This window comes from Epinephelus lanceolatus, chromosome 13 (assembly GCF_041903045.1).
Source record: "Epinephelus lanceolatus isolate andai-2023 chromosome 13, ASM4190304v1, whole genome shotgun sequence".
NCBI lineage: Eukaryota > Metazoa > Chordata > Actinopteri > Perciformes > Serranidae > Epinephelus > Epinephelus lanceolatus.
The window spans coordinates 32,254,896-32,273,422 of record NC_135746.1 but is presented as its reverse complement, the minus strand read 5'-3'; positions in this window follow the sequence as shown (position 1 = coordinate 32,273,422).

The following is an 18,527-nucleotide window of genomic DNA, read 5'->3' as shown; positions in this document are numbered from 1 at the left end:
TCACACATTCACTCAATCCCCACCTAACCCCACTACCTTAGGTACAGAGCACTGAGATGCAGAAGGGCTCACTTTGGGAAGAGCCTGATCTCCACAGCCATATAGCTGCCTTAAATAATAGGCCACGCTAAACAGCCCTGAGTGTGCACTCTTGTCTGTATTGTGACTTTGATATTGTCCAATATGTTATTGTGTGCTGCTGTACTGTAAAGTTAATATGATGTCATCCATGTTGTTATTGTGTGCTGTGCATGTGTTGTTGTACAGTGCTGGGAAAAAGTATCTCCCCTCAAGGACAATAAAGTCTAAGTCTCGTCTAGTCTATTATCTCAAATATTTTTAGATAAAGTGTTATATTGTCAGTGCACAGAATCCATAACTCTGCGATTCTACACCCATCTTCCCATCTTTACCGACCAATCATTTCAAACTCAACTTTCATTAGGCTACACTCTACTCAAACTAGCACTAGCATGCAATACTAGCTTTATGCTCAAAGTACAGAAGAGCCATGCTAATGTTAAAATATTACTTTCCTATACAACCCAAACTCACACCCAACTCATCAAATACCAATGCTTAGAGGCCTGTGGCACCAGATATCCACATGCAGAACCCTTTAGCGGCAGCATGAGATGCACCAGGCAGAATTTTTAACTGCCGCTGTGTGAAGAGCGAGAAATTCGGCAGGAGCAGGAGGGGAGTTTGATGGGTCAAACAAACTCTGGACTTCCACCTGAGAGACTGTAATGTGAAGCATGTGACATATGTCACATGAAGTTAGGTTTAAAATCCCAACCGTAACCCTATTAATTTACGTTCAAAAAGTGATTTTTTTTTCTAAACCTTACCATGTACTTCTGTTGCCTGAACCTAAGGAAGTAAACCTAAAAATACGGTTGTTGTTGTTTTTTTTAATTTCTTTTATCTATGTTCCAAGCTTATTTTGAAAAGACACTGTATGCATTTAATGAGTGGAAACTCTACATTTCCTATGAAAATAGAAGTTAATTTTAGAAAGTAACAATACATGTAACAAGCATAAATTGATGCACCGTCACTGAACATCCAAACCTGTCGCTCAAAAGGTACTTAGAGAGACATGAAGAGCCAATGACAAAGTGTCAGTGTGTGATGAGTTGGGAGGGAAAATGTGTTGTTCTGTAGCATTCAGCTTGTAAATTTAATTCATGTGTCTCTCTAAAACACTGAACTGAATGATAAATGGCTGCTCTGCAAGTGAATGTACAAAGAAATTGATAAATAAATCAGCCAGAACCTTAGGTAGTCAAAGGTAGTAATGCCACAGTGTAGAGAGTCCTGTATTTAAATTCTTACTCATCTTAGTCTTACACAAAAGTGTAAGTATACATAAACTCCATTCATCCATCCATCCATCCATCCATCCGCTTATCCGGGACCGGGTTACAGGGGCAGTAGGCCAAGCAAAGCACCCAGATGTCCCTTGCCCCAGCAACGCTTTCAAGTTCCTCCTGAGGGACCCCAAGGCGTTCCCAGCCCAAATGAGATATGTAATCTCTCCAGCATGTTCTGGGTCTGCCCCGGGGACATGCCCAGAAAACCTCTTATGGGAGGCGCCCAGGAGGCATCCTGATCAGATACCCAAACCACCTCAACTGACCTCTTTTGATGCGAAGGAGCAGCAGCTCCTTATCCTTTCTCTATGGTCACCCCACGGAGGAAACTCTTTTCGGCTGCTTGTATCTGCAACTTTATTCTTTTGGTCACTACCCAGAGCTCATGACCATAGGTGAGGGTTGGGACATAGATGGACCAGTAAATCGAAAGACGCAATTCTGAGGTCACCTAACCAGATCCCCCCCCCCCCCCCCCCCCCTTCCTCCTGTGCCTAGAGATTCTGTCCATGAATATCACAAACAGGATTGGTGACAAAGGACTACCCTGGCAGAGACCAACACCCACCGAAAACATGTTTGACTTTATGCCGAGTATGCTGATGCATCTCTCACTTTGGTCATACAGGAACTGGATGGCTCAAAGTACTGACACCGGTACCCCCTAATCCTGCAGTACCCCCCACAAGAATCGTAAAGTACTTGAAGTACCAAAAGTAAAAGTACTCATTATGCAGAAGGATCAATTTTAGAATGATATACTGTTTATTATGGCTGGATTATAATGATTGAAGAGAGTCGAGCAGAGTCCTTGAGTAAATGTACTTAGTTCATTTCCATCACTGATAATATATCACACATAGTATATCACACAAAATCACGAGTATGCTGTGGACAATAGCTGGCTGACAGATTGTTTATGAATAATACATCACATTCCACACTGTTCTTTTTGGGACTTAAAGAATTAAGTTACATAAATCTTCCTGGATATGCAAATAAATCAGATTTGAGCAACTGTCTGAGCATTAAAGCTGCAGGAAATGGATGAGTTGTCCAGGTGTGATGCACATGTTTCGTAAGAATACCTGAGCACAGACATTTTGTCAATCATACTGATGGTCTGAGTTCTTCACCACTACACCTACCAGACACTGCATCTGAACCTGGCCTCCTGCCATCACTATACAGTCAGCTAACATACGTGAGCTTGTACCTGTGCATATGTTTGTAGGGTCTGAATGAACACCTGCCAGCAAACCAACCAAATGTGGGCAGAAATGAACTGCGGCAGGTAACACAGTCAGGTTCCTGGCCAGCTTGGCAGGAGATGAATCAGACTGTCTCAGTCTGATGCATGTGTTTTTGATTTATTTAGGCTGTTTAACACTCTGCACCTTTGCATCCTGGTACTTGTTGCATCTGTTCTGCAGCACAACCTCTTTAAAGTCCTGCACAGGAGGTTCAGAGAACAAATGCATAAACAAACATATGCCAGGAGAGAGAGAAAATGTTTTTGTTCTCATTTCAGCCGAGGCTATTCCAGGTAACTTCAATGAAATGTTTTTGTGCCAACTCAAACATTAGATGTTATCGTCAGTGTTTTACTTTGGTAGATTAAGCTGAGTGTGAGAAGAGATTCCAAGTTGTTAAGTCTTGATGAGGAACTTCACGAGAGTTGAGTTGTTGCAGGAAGACAATTACAAACAGACCAGATCAAGAGAAAGGTTAAGAAAAACTTTTTATCTAACCATAAAGCAAGCTATCTCTGTATGTGTGTACGTGTCCTTCACATATCTTGGGAACCATTCATCTAATCTACTTCACATTTGGCAGGTGTATAGCTGCCAACCCAATGATGTGCATTGTCGACTTTGGTGGGATTTGGGCACGATCAATATTAATAAACTTTGAATAAACAAGCAAACAGCGCTTTGTGCCTCTGTGTGGGGGTGGGGCTTCAGGGCTCTGCTGAGAGAAAAGCATGTCCTCACAACAGAAGAAAGACAGACTGGAGATGTTAAATTGTAGCAAACTCAAACTTTTCAAGCATCAGCAAATTTTCAGAATGAAAGAACACTCTTGTTCCTGGACCCAAGGAAGTGCTGTGTCGACTCAAAGTTGTTTAAAATGAGTGGCTAATAACTCCCCCCTGCCTATGTGTGCTTGGTGACCCAGTAAAGCAAGGGAGAGGTGCTGTGCTGCTACAGAAGGAGCCGCTGACTGAGATTACTCTCAGCAGAAACTTGAAATAACGGTCAGAATTTAAGTCGCTAAGTTGAGCGAGAAAATCACCAAGTGTGTGTGGGTATGCGTGTGCTACACCCCTTATTAAAAATATCCGCTATTTAAATCCATTCATTCCTTCATTTGCCACACTGACTTACAATGCTAGTAAGATAACAATGAGCAAAATATCTAATAATTAATCCATGTTCCACATTATAACTGCAGTGGTAATGTCCAAGCAAGTGACTCTTACACTGATTTGGAAGTAAATGCAGCATAATATTCTTACATTTACCTGACATCTGTTCACAGTGGAGCTTAACATTTTCATATAATGCTTAATAGTTGAATGAATAATACTGCATCATATGTTAATTGTTATATTTTTTTGGAGTAAAATCTGAATCTGCACTGGATTCAGTAGCCTCACATGTCTCTATCAGGTAAATGTAAATGTAGTCCTACAATGACATTCCTCTGATGTAGAACTACAAGTACACAGTATTCCATTGAGTTGCATGTTTTTCCAAATTTTTTACTTTATTTTGGGGCACAATGAGTTTGAATAGCAATATAATTTTATAATTATATTAACTGTAATGAATATATAGCTGTTTGGGTCCAGGTGTGTTGCTCAGGAACTAAAGAAGCATGGTGTCGAGTGGGAAGTTGTTTGGTTGAGTGGTTCTTGAGAAAGCTGCAAGCAGCAATACCACAGGCCAAGTAATAGGTCTGCTCTGAACAGGCATTGCACTAGTTTCTTTGTAATAACAATCTGAGACAGTCAGTGGCAGAAACAACCACTTTTAAGGGATGTAGTACATAAAGTATATACAGTAGTTAAAATGAGTCCCATCTTAACCAGCTGCCACGATTCAGAATGCAATGATAATAATACAATAATATGATAAATAACATTCTAAAATGTGTATACTTTTACTTTTGATACTTTAAGTATATTGTGATGTTACTTTTGCAATTAACTCAAGACATTGAATGCAGGGCTTCTAATTGAAACAGAGTATTTCTACACCATAGTATTGCTACTTTGACTTTTAATTAAGCAAAAAATCTGAGATTGTCCAACAATGGTGAATACCACAAGTTTTTTCCTGTTCTTCCCATTCTGCAGACATTTAGTGAATTCAGCATTATGTTTGTGAAAAACAATTCTGATGCTGATGAGAGCCAACATATTAAATGTGCCGTAAAACCAAAACAATGAGATGAATGATCATAAATCTTTGAGGGGAACTGAAGAGATGGGCGATAATTCTTTGTGGGTTCATCACTTAAAGCAACCTTATTTTACATTTAGCAGTATTTGATTCTATGAAACTATGCATGATAAAAAAAAAAAGTATAGACTCATACAAAGTAATCCCTCTCAATCATCACTTACGACCCACTAGAAATGTGTGTGTGTGTATTTATCTGCAGAGACTCTGCCTGTTGCTGCATTTTCTTACTTTTTCTTATTTTGTTGTGGTTGGAACATTCCTTGGCACAGGGGGAAGGTGAGACCTTCTTGATGAAAAGGTAGTGACAAGGAGCGGACTATAAGCAGCATGCACCCAAAAGGGGAGCTACAAAAATCACAGAAACAGTGCACACACACACAAAAAAAAACCGCAAATTCTGAAACACTTAATGGACATTTTTGTTTTCCAGGATGTTCATGGTCACACAGTTCACATTTAGTTCTATTTCTCATCAGATCTGTTTCCTGGCAAAACACACCCACTGACAAATGTGTCCACAAGAGATCTTCTGTTTTTAGATTTTAGGTGAGATAGTTTTGTTTTTTTTGTTTTTTTGGCTGATAAAGAGATCCAGCTGAGAAAGGGTCGACATCTTTCACGATGGATATCCCAGCTGCACTTTGAGATTAAACTCACAGTTTTTAGTGACTCCAGCCATCAACTGTTTCAAAAGTGTTACACAAAGAACTGCACTCCAATGTAAATTTAAAGAAATGCCAATAACTATCACAAGTAAAAACGGAGAAAGGGTTGATAGATGAGGGAAACTCATGTCCCCATTTATTTTCTGTTTCATGTCATAAAAGGAAAGATAACGTTACAAAGTATGTGAGGAACTTAGCTGACAATCATTAAGATATTTTGACTGAATAACACATAATAACACAGGAAACCCAATGAATGTGTCCCTAAAGATCAAAACGATATTGTGTGTCAGCTGGGCAAAGATCCATGAATGTGAAAAGTAGCAGAGAGGCAGAATAATTACCTCCATTACGTTAAGATTTTGACTTTATCTGGCTCCCTCTGGGCCAAAGTAAAAGCCTCTATTAATCTCTTTTGTTTTTTCCTGCCATGATAATATACGGTGACGTTAGACTCACTTTTCCGTGCTTCTGTCTGAAGGGAGAAACACAAATTGGATAATTTATTATCTGAGTGAGCTCTTTCCCCCCATCAGCTATCAGGTGTTCATTTGCTAAACTAGTGAAATGACCTTCAGTGGAGGAATGTGAATGTTAATGACAGTTTAGCTGTGCAGAGTAGTAACTGTAAACTCTTAGAACATATTTCTATTAGTGATGATTTCTTTCATGTCTACATACAATTGTAACTGCAGATTTGGTTCATAACATAGTGGTATTATTTATAGATTCATACACTTCCAATCATGGCCATAGTTGTTCTGTAAATGTGTTAAAATCATTTCAATTAAGCACAGTTATTGGGGACAAACTTTGTATGGATGTCCTCATTTTTGTCAGAACACATCCTGTTATTGCCATCTAATTAAAAAAAAAATTAAAAAATGAATAAACAACAGGTACAGGCCCAATTGAACTCAATTTTGGATCAAGATGGTGAGAGGAGTGTGGTGAATATTGGAAACAGAGTAAAGTGTATGAGAGCAGAGGCATGTCATCACCTCACATCATCCATCTGTAACCGCTTTTATGCTTTAAACTAGAGTTATGGTCTTGCGGTTGTATGCCTCCACGAACCAGTCAAGTTGCAGTTACAGTTTAACATGGATGCTTCACACGCACACGTTCCCCTCAGCAGCAGAAGATTTCAAGGTGGACACCCAAGATTAGTGTCACCAATTCAGTATCTGACCAGTATCTGTTCCTGAGATATGATGTTGAGTAATGGCCAGAAAAGTGTTTTTGCAGAACATTATGATGTCACAGTGAAGTTGGCCTTTGACCTTTTGGATATAACATGTCATCACGTCATCATTTTATTCTATCAGACATTAGTGGGAAATTTTGTCATAATTAGTGAACAAATTCTTGAGTAATGGCCAAAGACAAGTTTTGAGAGGTCACAGTGACCTTGACCTTTGACCAGCAAATTCTAATGAGTTTCTTCCTGAGTCCAAGCAAATGCTTGTGCCAAAGTTGAGGAAATTCCTCCAGGGCTTACCTGAGATATTGCCTGCACATGTGTAACAGTTCAGTTCAACAGAGGACCCAAACGCAGAACAGCAGGCAGGCAGGTGGTTTAAACAAAAATGGAGCTTTAATGTAGCTGGTAACACTCCTCCAAAACAGGCAGCCATAACTAAAAGTAAAAAAGAAAGAAGAACTGAAACTAAACTGAGAACAAACCAGGAAGGCATGAAGAACACGGGGATGAGCAGGGAAGCAATCCAATAAAGAACACAAGAGATCAGTGCAGGCAGGGGAAATCAGAAGGTAAAGACACTGTCAATACAGACAAACTGACAAAGGGAAAGGCACAGGTGTGTATAAATACATACACACACACAGAAAACTAATCACAACAACGAGACACAGCTCTAGTAAGTGGGCATGGGCAAAAGGAGGGAAACACGGGAATTGGCTGACAGTGAGAGTGAGGGTGTGGTAGGGAACACTAGAGTGACGCAAACAAGACTAATAGAGGACAGGTGTGCAGGGAAAACTCCACCAGCGAACACCACACAATGCATGCCAGTTAGATTTTTGTCCGACTTCATCCCGATTTGCTCTGGGGTCTGCCCATTGGTCCGACAGCCCATTGGTTCGACATCCCATTGTTCCGGCCATATTAAACTCATTGTTCCGAAGTCCCGTTGTTCCGAAATCATCATGATGCCCTGTGGTTAAGGTCTGGTTAGGTTTAGGCACAAAAACCACTTGGTTAGGGTCAGGAAAAGATCATGGTGTGGGTTAAAATGAAAAACAAAGTGGCAAACACATAAGCCGTGAGCCTGCTTCGCCTCAGGCCTTTCCCAGCTGACCCAGAGCCGGTCGTGGCGCACCGTCAAGGTTGAAATACGCCTGCCGGGAGCCGTTCAGCACCGCGGAAAGCTCCCCACACAACCCGGACCCCAGAGTTAATAACAGGAGGTTATGGTGTTTCACTCTTTCCTCTCTATGACACTTGTATCTCGACCAGTAGCCTACTTTTGTTGCATTGCTGATCCTCTATGGTACATAAATACAGTATAGCCTAGTATAATCACATATCGGAACAACAGGACGTCAGACTTATGAGAGGTCGGAACAATGAGAGGTCGGAACAACGCTACGGCACCCTTGGTCTGACGTCATACAGAAGTGCACTGTGATAATTTCAGAGATTTAGATGTTATTTGTCTGATGTGAAAGTTTATTCTATCAACAGAAAACATGTGTGACTGATGATGAAGTTTAGTCGTCAGAGACTGAATACATTCATCATAAACTATACAGAGTCTACTGTATATTAACACTGGACTGTTTTAATTATTGAAGTATTTAACATCACAGAGACTTGTGATCAGTGGGATGTGAGGATTCTTAAACTAACATCTGTACAGATGTGAAGCCCTGACTGTATCTGACTGAGCCTTAATGAAAGCTGTTGTCTTGTATTTTATTTCCTCTGAAAATATTAATCTTGCAGTCAGATACAATTTATTTAGCCTGTGTAGTTGAGGGGACAGGTCAAACTGATATGATGCTGATTTACATGAGAATTCATGTCAAATGGAGGTTGAACCATGGACATAAATTACAGATTGCCTGTAAAGCATTTTCATAAATCAGTCTATCATAATTAAAATGATAGGAGACTGAAAACAAACTGATATATGAGTCTGATTATATTTTATTAATTAACATCAGATCTAACAGGATGTGAGTGTTTCTTTGAATTCCTGTACAGACTGCAGGCCGCTGGAAACTGTCGGGAAACTGTCCGACCTCACTGCGGCTTTTTGTCACCGCCTCCTTCCGCAGCTGCCTGCTCTCGTCCACTTTCCAGGAGAGGAACAGTTCATCTTGAACAAGCCTTTTAGCACGATTGACTTTCAGAACAACAAAACCTACGATCAAAACTTCAAGAATGAGATGGACACAAGGTCAGAGTTACCTTGACCTTTGACCATCAAATTATAATCACTTCATCCTTAACTTAAAGTGGATGTTTGTGCCAAATTTGAAGAAATCCCACCAAGGTGTTTGAAAGAATGGGGCAGATGGACAGACAGACAACCCAAGGACACAATGGCTATTGCTGCCATGGAGACAGAAGAAACAACAAAACAATAATAAGCTCACTACACTACATCCCCAAAATGTTAATTCTGTAAATTGTAATACATTTTTTAATTTCATTTTGCCACCATCATTTTTGTTTGTGTGTGATATTCTGTGTAATTTTGATTTTAATGATTTATTCTTATTGGTTGCTTTGTAGTGAATTTGGTCCTAATTTTCAAACCCATTTTCATTCCCATGTAATTAAATTCTGATGCTTTGTCACACCCTTGGCGTGACACCAAAGGCACGCTTTAGTGTGTTTATGAGGTGCACTGGGCTTTCAAGTAATTCCAATGTTAACCAGTCAGTGGCTATTTTTGAACTGAGAGCAAGAAATGCAGTATAAAGAGTGAGAAGTTTGAGTAGGGTGGGAGTGGGGAAAGATGGTTGGGCCAAACAAACATGGGACTTTCCTCCAGAAGATGGCTGCATCTCAAGTCAACCTTGACATAGTCAAGAAAGACCTATTTACATCACGTGACATTACGTAACGAACATGCTTAAAGCCAAACCACCACCTTTTTCCTAAACCTAACCAACTAGTTATGTCACCTAAACCTAACTATGAGCGTTTTAGAATGTTGACCACGTGTCACAATGTGTTTCACCCACTTTTGTGTCATGTAACTCACCTCAGCGTCAGTATGGGACTCCGAGGGGAAATGCTTTGTTGAGCAGTAGTTTAGGGAAAATAGTTGTGTTTAGATTTCTAAACAACTAACCTTAGTAGCTGTCTTTCATACAGCCTACGTTAAAGTCTGCTGACATTGTGATCTAGGGCCAACGATTTGAAATGGCTTTTACTAAGTTTTTGTCACAATTGTAAATTTTTGTCTCAGATCACCCAAAATTATACAGTGTAAATCAGTTCAAACACATTTTTACTGATAAATTTTCATGACTTGTCCATGAAACGTAGAGATGAGTATCATTAGGATTTTATTTATACTCATTGAGCATAGCGTTAGTTCAGGCAGTACACGATGTCAATCTCAGCTCACATCCCAGCTGCATCAGCTGATCTCAAACAGCCAAATCATCTGATGGATCAGCTGATTGACGGAAGGGAGTCAGCTGATGGATCACATGATTCCTTTATATGCAACCAATTGGCAAATCTCATTCAGGACACTCTATTTAAACTGCTCTAGCCTGCCTACTGTTGTTGCTTCCTCTGCAAGCTTATCAATGTCATTTCCGACATTCCCTGCCTTAGGCTTTTCACACAGGTGCATGGAAGGGCAGAGAGGTTTGCTCTCTCTGCCTTAAGGCTTTCCATGTAGGGGCATTGAAGGGCAGGGAGGGTTGTGCTCTCTGCCTTAAGGCTTTCCATGTAGGGGCATTGAAGGGCAGGGAGGTGTGCTCTCTCTGCCTTAAGGCTTTCCACATAGGCACGTGGAAGAGGCTTTCTGAGTAGGCCCGAGGAAAGGCAGAGAGGCCCCAGAACAGAGCCATACCGCCAAATGTAATACTGCAAATGGAAATAAAGTTTTCTTTGACTTAAGTGGCCCTGACCTAACTACTCATATTGATACTTCTTTTCAGTTCTGTTCTTCTTTAATACAATTCTTATCAGTTCTTTTCCATCACTATATGTTAACTTTTTGAAATGTCTCATTTGAAAAAATAATGACTTCAGAACAGGATTAGAACTGAATATGTTAGTTATAACTAAATGTTGTTTCTAGAGCAGCAGCAGTAATGTTTACAACAGCAGAGTCACTATATAAACTCAATAATATGTCACTGGAAGCAAATCTAAAATGTCAATAAAATAAATCATATTCCTGAAGTCACAACTCTGAGTGAGGTTTAAAAAGAAGGACGAATACAGACATCAGTCAGTATCAGTCCCTCCTCCTATCGTCTGTGCTCCTCCCTCTGCTGCTGATGTCATTCACTGCCTGCAGGAAGCGCTGGCAAATTTTAAGATACGTGGCAAACTAAGCTAAACAGTTTGACTACACACAGACAGCTTTTGTTTTAGCCTGTTTGTAACAATTTGCTATGAGGTTAGTAAGCACAATGTGCTTGCGTAAAACATAGTGGATGAGACACTGCAGACAAAGCAGATTAAAATATTGCTGTTTATGCTCGTTCAACAGGTGTAAACACGTGGATTCGGCAAAGGAACGTCATGGTTGACCTATTTACCACATACTTGTATAATCAACACAACAGGAAACAATGTTCCGAACAAAATACTTTACAGGTTTGTCTCACCCATATTAAGATGCAATTATCTCTCTTGCTGGTTTGGAAAGGAGTGATTTAATGTGCAATTTTGTTTATTTTAGACTAAAATGAGCTCTTGTGAAAGTTTATTATGGCAGTATTTATTTTGACTATGCTGGTTGTGTCTGTGTAGTAGTTTGTGAGACATAAAAGCAACAATAAAAATATTAGTTACAACGTGTCTCTTCAACAGGAAAAAATACTTAACTTGTGATATTTTGATCCATTGTATCATTTATTTGTGCAGTTACTTTTCTGTGTTTCATTTGTTGCTCTTGTAAGACACATTGTGTCAAACCAGCTGGATTAAATGTTCCTTATGAATAATGCAGACCTGATCTGTCAGTTCTTATAACAATTCATTCTTAGTTTGGGAAAAACAACTTCAAAACTAAACTTGTCATTCAGTATTTTTGACAAAAGTCCCGAACTAAAGCACAGGAGGAGAAAGACATGAATGACACAGATGAACAATAGATAAAAGTGTGTTTTGACTGTCTGGTGTTAAGACTTCACTGTCTGAGAAAGGTCTACACTGTATCTATATCTGTTATCCTAGATTCTCCTGCTACCTATGGGTTTCTCGGTCATCTTAAAGTGACCATATGATGTTTTTGACCATTAGCAGCACTGTAAAACAATACCTTCACAAGTGGGTCCCTGTTTAGTTTGTAGTGTCCGTCCATCACATTTAGCAAAAGGCTAAAATCTCTCTCTTTCTCAGTGCCTCACGCACATGGCACAACCGTCTTGACCATCACTTCAAAAATGTCTTCATTCCCACAAAAAATTGATTGTATTTATGCTGGGTCATGACAGCCGGTTCCATTTTGGATTTGGTTCCAAGTTGGTCAAATGATTAATAACCCAGCAAACATTGGTCAGACAGTGATGTCATGTCCTGCCTCATCGTCTTAAGCCTGTGGTGTTTGCAAGAGCCAATAGTCTTGTCTTTGATCGCACATGGGAGAACTCTTTGCCAGTACTTCAGGTGATGTAATATAAAGGCAGACAAATATGACTAGGGATTGAGAACAGTGTGGGTCCACATTAGTTTATTATTTGGTCGTATTTCAACTTTGCAAGGACGTTAAGGAAGGAAGGCCAGTTGACGGCCAGGAAATGTCACAGAGACCAAACACATTTTTAGACTATTTTTGAAACATAACAAGATGTCTTGATTGGATGTTCAAATAACGATCATTTAATATCTCAGTGTTTGCCGGGTAAGCTCTGCTGCCAATAATTCTATATCTTATGTTTTGAATTTTATCTACTTTTATTAGTTGTTTTTACTGCACAGCACTTTGTAACTGTGTTTCAAAATTATTAGTATCAAATCTTTCATTCACAATCTCTTTGGCCTCTTTCTGACACTACAAAGAAAAAAAAAACATGGTAACATATACATGCTAAATGATAATGTAGAATTAATATTATTGCCACTGGGTTGTTTTTACTTAAGCTTCTGCGGCTTCTGCAGCTGTAGCACAGCGTAAAAGTTCTCCCAAAAGTATTTTACCGCAGAACATCCATCCAAAATGAAGGAGATACCCTAGAATAGTGGCAGGGAATTGTCTATTGGGGAATTAATATGGTGAATTTGATGCTATTCTGAGGGTTACAATACAGAGACATAATGAGTTTCCCATTTGCTTGTGTTGGTTGGTAATCCTTTGGTTTACCACCCAGTCCAGTATCATTAGAGCAAATTCAGTCTTTACTGAAGCCCATTAGCTAGCTCTAACCTAAAGTAATTCCTCATGTGAAGCAATGAAGGCTGAGAAACAGAAAGAGATGACACGAAGTTGACTGGGTCACACTGGGTGAAGAGTGAAAAAAAACAGCGTATGTGAACACTTTGGGAACAAAAAGGTGGAAGATTTAAAGCTTCAGCTGTTTTAGAGAACACAACTCTGGAGGTTTAATTCACAGCGGAGGTCTCTCTGCACCAGACACACCGACCACAAAGCTTTCCTCATGTGGCCGACACCACATGACGCTGCCTCCCAGTGCCTTCAGGGGAGAGTCACTGGGAAGAATATTCTTAGAATTCCTCTGAAGGGAAATAAGAGGTTGAACACAAGAGGATGGAGAGTAGCCCGTAAGCTTTGTCTCTACTAAATGTGACCCTATAATAGTCTCAGTGGTCTGTCTTTTAAAGCAAATGTTTTCATTTTAACCAACGCTGCTGTCTATACTGGCTCTGACTCAAAGTCTTGTAGAGTAAAAATGTGTGAGTAAAGATATGTCATTTCAAACAAGATGGTTAAGGGTTTTTAGCCATGCTAGCAGCATGAATCAATGACAGTAATGCAGTTGGAACTGAACTGAAATTTTGTACAGACATTCATGTTACAGAAGGTATGAATCCTACTGACTACCAAGTGTTTTTCGTGCCTAAACCTAACCACATGTTAATCACAGTGATGTCACAACATAATAGAAAATCGAAACAAAGTTTTAACCTATTAATACATAAGAAACATGCACATTTAACATTTACGTGGTTTGTTGAAACATATAGTGCCATAATTTATTCTGCCGATTGCTTGACATTACATCTGCTGAACATCAGCATGTTAGCATACCGACATTAGCATTTAGCTCTGCACCTTACAGCTAAAAAGAGTTGCTACTGTAGCATTATTTAACCATTTTAGACAACTAGGCAAATTATCATTCACCCCATCATCTCATGGTCATTCTTACAAAATGTTGTCTATTGAATGGATCCTTGGGTCTCTATGACAAGACTTGATCGTGTTTACTGTGTTCCTGAAAATAATACATATGAATGCCCCCCTGTACAACCCTGTAAGTGGAAAGTTTCTGAAATCACAGAGTTAATGACTTGTTTACTTACGCTACGCTTTAAAAACGGTGGAGGCCGTGGAAGATAATGGTGCCTAGTAGCCACCAACACTAACCATTTAGTAAGCTAGTGAGTGAGTATTGTAATCCAGGAAATACAAAAGCACGACAGGGGAAAAAGATAAGGCTGCTGTGAAAATCGGACATGAAAAATTATGAAGACAGTCTTCATACAATTAAATTACAGGAAGTATACATCAAGAATGGCCATTTGTTAATGAATTACTCACTGCTTGTGACCTTGAATGCATTCTGAAACCTTTCTCACTTGCCTAAAAGGTGAACAGCAAGTTAAAAAAAGGTGAAAATTCTTCATGAATTGAAGTCAACAGGGTCCACATTTAACTACAGCAAAACTATATCATAACACCAATGTAAAAACTCTCACACAACTTGTACAGTATAATCCAAATGTTGTGGTTGTGGTTTGAAACCAATAGCAGCACTAAAGACAGAAGGGCAGTTTATTATAGTCTTTAACAAAACCACTTGTCCAACAGAATGAGCAGGCAGATGGAAAAAAAACAAACAGTGAGAGTCAATTAGTTGGCTCAGAACCTTCCAAGACACAAGTACAGTCCAAAGCGCTTGGTGTAACACACCAAAGCAGAGAGCAGGTGAGTCAGTGGCATCTGCTGGATTCACACAAATGCCAACAGCTCAAATATGTGCGACAGTACTGTAAGGGAGTAGACAGAAGGCAATGTCTGGTGAGCTGGGAGTCCAGAACCAAGAGCACACATGGGAGAAGCCAACACACCTGTGTGGAGCCAACTGTAAAAGCGGAGCTCTTGATTGGGGACAGAAGGCTGAGTGGTTTACCAGGGAGTGGACGAAGCAGGAGAGTCAGAGACAGGTAAGGTTGGCAACAAGGAAGCAGTCCGGGGATTAAACGCTGGAAAGTCTTGCATGTGTATGACAAAGAACAATCTGGCAAGGAGGGTCAGTGAAGCTAGAGTCTCATACTGGTGGGAGGTAATGATCCACAGGTGAGAGCAGCTGGCTTGATGAGGTGGGTGTGGTGGACCGGCAGGAGCGGGAGATGTGTGGATAGGTGATAGGCTGGCAGGTGCATGAGACTGTTGTACTGTCGGGTTTTAAATTGTAATGTTTTAGTGAAAATACATGTGTTGTGAACATACAACTGGTAAAATGAGTCTTGGGTTATATTGCACAAGTTGTGTTAAAGTTTGTAAAGGGATGTTTTGATATAGTTTTGCGGTTGTTAAACGCAGTCCATGTTTACTTAAAATAATTAAAAATGTTCGGCATTTTTGGATTCTTTGTTCACTGTTGGGGCATACAAGAAAAATAAAGTTTTCTTCACAAATTCAAGGTAACACGCGATGAGTAATTGATATACAAATGCTCATTTTACATTTTCTGAAGTATTCCTTTTACTCACCCATCAAAAAATGAACTTCCTCACGCTTTTCTGAAGACATTAGTTAACACATCCCAACTCATGAACTCTGAGCTTTTAGAAAATTTCCACTTCTGAGGTGCTGGGTACCAGAACAGAGGGGGCATTGATGTGGACTCATCTTGTAAATATGGTCAACACGACTCTATTTGAAGGCAGCATATAACCACAGGAAATGATCATCCAGTCTGCGGCTCCGTGGAGCTTTGTAGCCTCTTTTAACTTAACGTTTTGGTTGTGCAACACATTTTCTGTTGGTACAGTCTCAGTGTTTCCATTAAACAAACTATCTGCTCAGCAGCAAATGGCAGAAAGACAGAGACAAGCTGGTGAACATAGTGGAGCACTCAGCAGCCAATAAGGCAGATATTTCCCTCACAAGTTGGTGGAGACCAAAAACAAAGCTTAAAGAGAGTGAATATTTGACAATATTCATCAGGTGGACGCAAATACCTCTCCTAATGACTGATTACAGTATGTTGCTCTGTGTCTGCGGGGAGCTTTGAGACTTACCAGGCAAAAGCATCTGTCAGCTTGTTGTGACTTCTGTCCTCAAATAACGCCTTGTAATAATTAGAAAAGGCTCTATGAATGGTCGCCATTAAGCAGTCTGTCAATACTCTGCTTTAGACCCAATTAAAATCCAACATCTGTGCAACATTTCAATCTTCTTTGGAAAAACATGCTTTCGTGTTGTATTACAACATCATACAAGTTAACAATAAATCACGCAACAAAATTAAAACAATTATGCAACAAATGAAACACATTCCAGAAAAGACTACAGATGTGCTGAATAGACTTAATTTTGTTATGGCTGCCGCCTATAATTAAGTGTTAATAATTTTAATTCCCGCGGTTAAGTAAAGGCTTCAGTGTGATTCATAACTGTGATTCATGAATGTCTCTATCGTACATATGTGTTGAATTAATTTTCAGGATATTTTGCCAGAATTAACCACCAATAATATTTTCTGTCTGTCCATATGTGTCCCCTCTGGTTTAGATACAAATCATTTTAATGTCTGTTGTTACTTTAGGCATAGCGGCACTTCCTGCATGGTCATGGTATGTTTCACCTCCCAGGCCTTTTTTAACTGCATGTCTCATCACTCATTTGTTACGAATTAATAGAACAAAGGCAGATTAATGTCAAGAATGACAGCTAAACCACAAAAAAAGGCAGTTCTGCAGATGTAGATTCTTGTTTATTTGTCTGCAGCTTTTATGTTTGCTATGATGCCACCAACAATTTTAACATTCTAAAACCTGCTGACCCCGGTGACTTCATCACTCCCACAGTTTGGTTAAACTTATTCAAATCCACAGATCTACACTGAGATACAAATTTTCCAAGTTCCTGTTGATACTGTTACTGGCTAGTTGATGTAGCAACTGAACTGTGGATCTGTAAAGTTTTTCTTGCTCTGTCCTCCATGATATTAAACAACAAACGACAGCTGTGATGGATTCCAGGACACCCACTATCACACTGAAACAATATATTAGCATGTTTTTGAAATGTTTTGAAATTATTCAGGAAAAAAATCACCTGTTGTATTTGTCACTTGCACAGTTAGATGATTGCAAACAGCTTCTGGCCTGGTGTTTAACATGAGTTGCGTAATTAGAATAGTCCTTGATTTCACACAGCAATAGACAGAAGCAGTTTCTCATTTATAGTCGGTGAATGTTGATTTTTACTGAGAAATAACAGCTGCTGCTTGCAGATTTTATTAGCAGTAGCCATGTTGCGAATTCACATTAACTAATTAATTGACTTTTCGCTAAGTCTCACCACCCTTATAGTGGCCCCCCAGAAATCTTACATGGGATGGGCAGATGGGGCCACTGAAAGTCTTGGGTACACACCAAAACCAAAAGCCACAACTGAATTCCAGAATTCCATTATGCTGTTGCAGTATATAGGCTAAATTATGTCAATATGGGAGTTAAACAATCGCACACTGATATACTTTAAGCTCTTTTTTTTACAGTTAATATTACTAATTATCTGATGAGCACAGAGTGCTGCAGGGGTAATGTTTCTTTGTAAGCCTACGCACCAGTTAGTGCTGCACTGGCTCCCTTTCAAAAAACCTATGGATTTTTTTCCATTGGATTTTGGATTTTTGCAGAAAATAAGCTGTGTGGCAAACAAACATTTCTGATGCTTAAACATTTGCTCAGCAAGATAATCTTCATAAATGAACACTGCTTTTATGGCTTTTAAGGTGTAAATGCAATCACCAGAAGTAAAAAGCTTATGTTAAGCTATAAAAGAAATACATCATGGCTACATGATTGAACATCGCCACAACAACAGACTGTAAAGCCATGTCTGGCGTGACAAAGTTCTATAGTCCCATATAGCTACTTTTTCTTTTTTATTAAGACACATAAAAGCATCAAAATTCATGTGTGGGGTATTTGCTGATGTCATTTATGTCATAGTGTTAGGATTCAGATTCTGGCTGGACCCCAAAGCAGGGACGGACGCAGGTGCATGGAAAGAAAAGAGTTTATTGGTGAAGGAAAAACAAAATTGCAGGCAGTGGAGGCAGGGTGCTGGCTGGCTAGGAGGTTGTCCATTGGTGAAGAGAGACTGATCTCCAGAGGTGACACAAGGGCTGAGCACACGGAAAAAACACTTTGGTTCTGTGAACCTAGTAGCCTTTGGAAAACAGGGCAAAAAATACAAGTAAGCAGAAAAACGCACATGGCACAAAAACCACAAAAAATCCCTAGAGAAGAAATCACTAGAGAAGCAACACTGGAAGAGAGTACGCTTGGCATTACCGACACAGACGGATTTATTTGTCAGAATAGTGGAGTGAAGACCAGGTATATGTAGGCAGGTTGATGAGCTAAGTGGAAA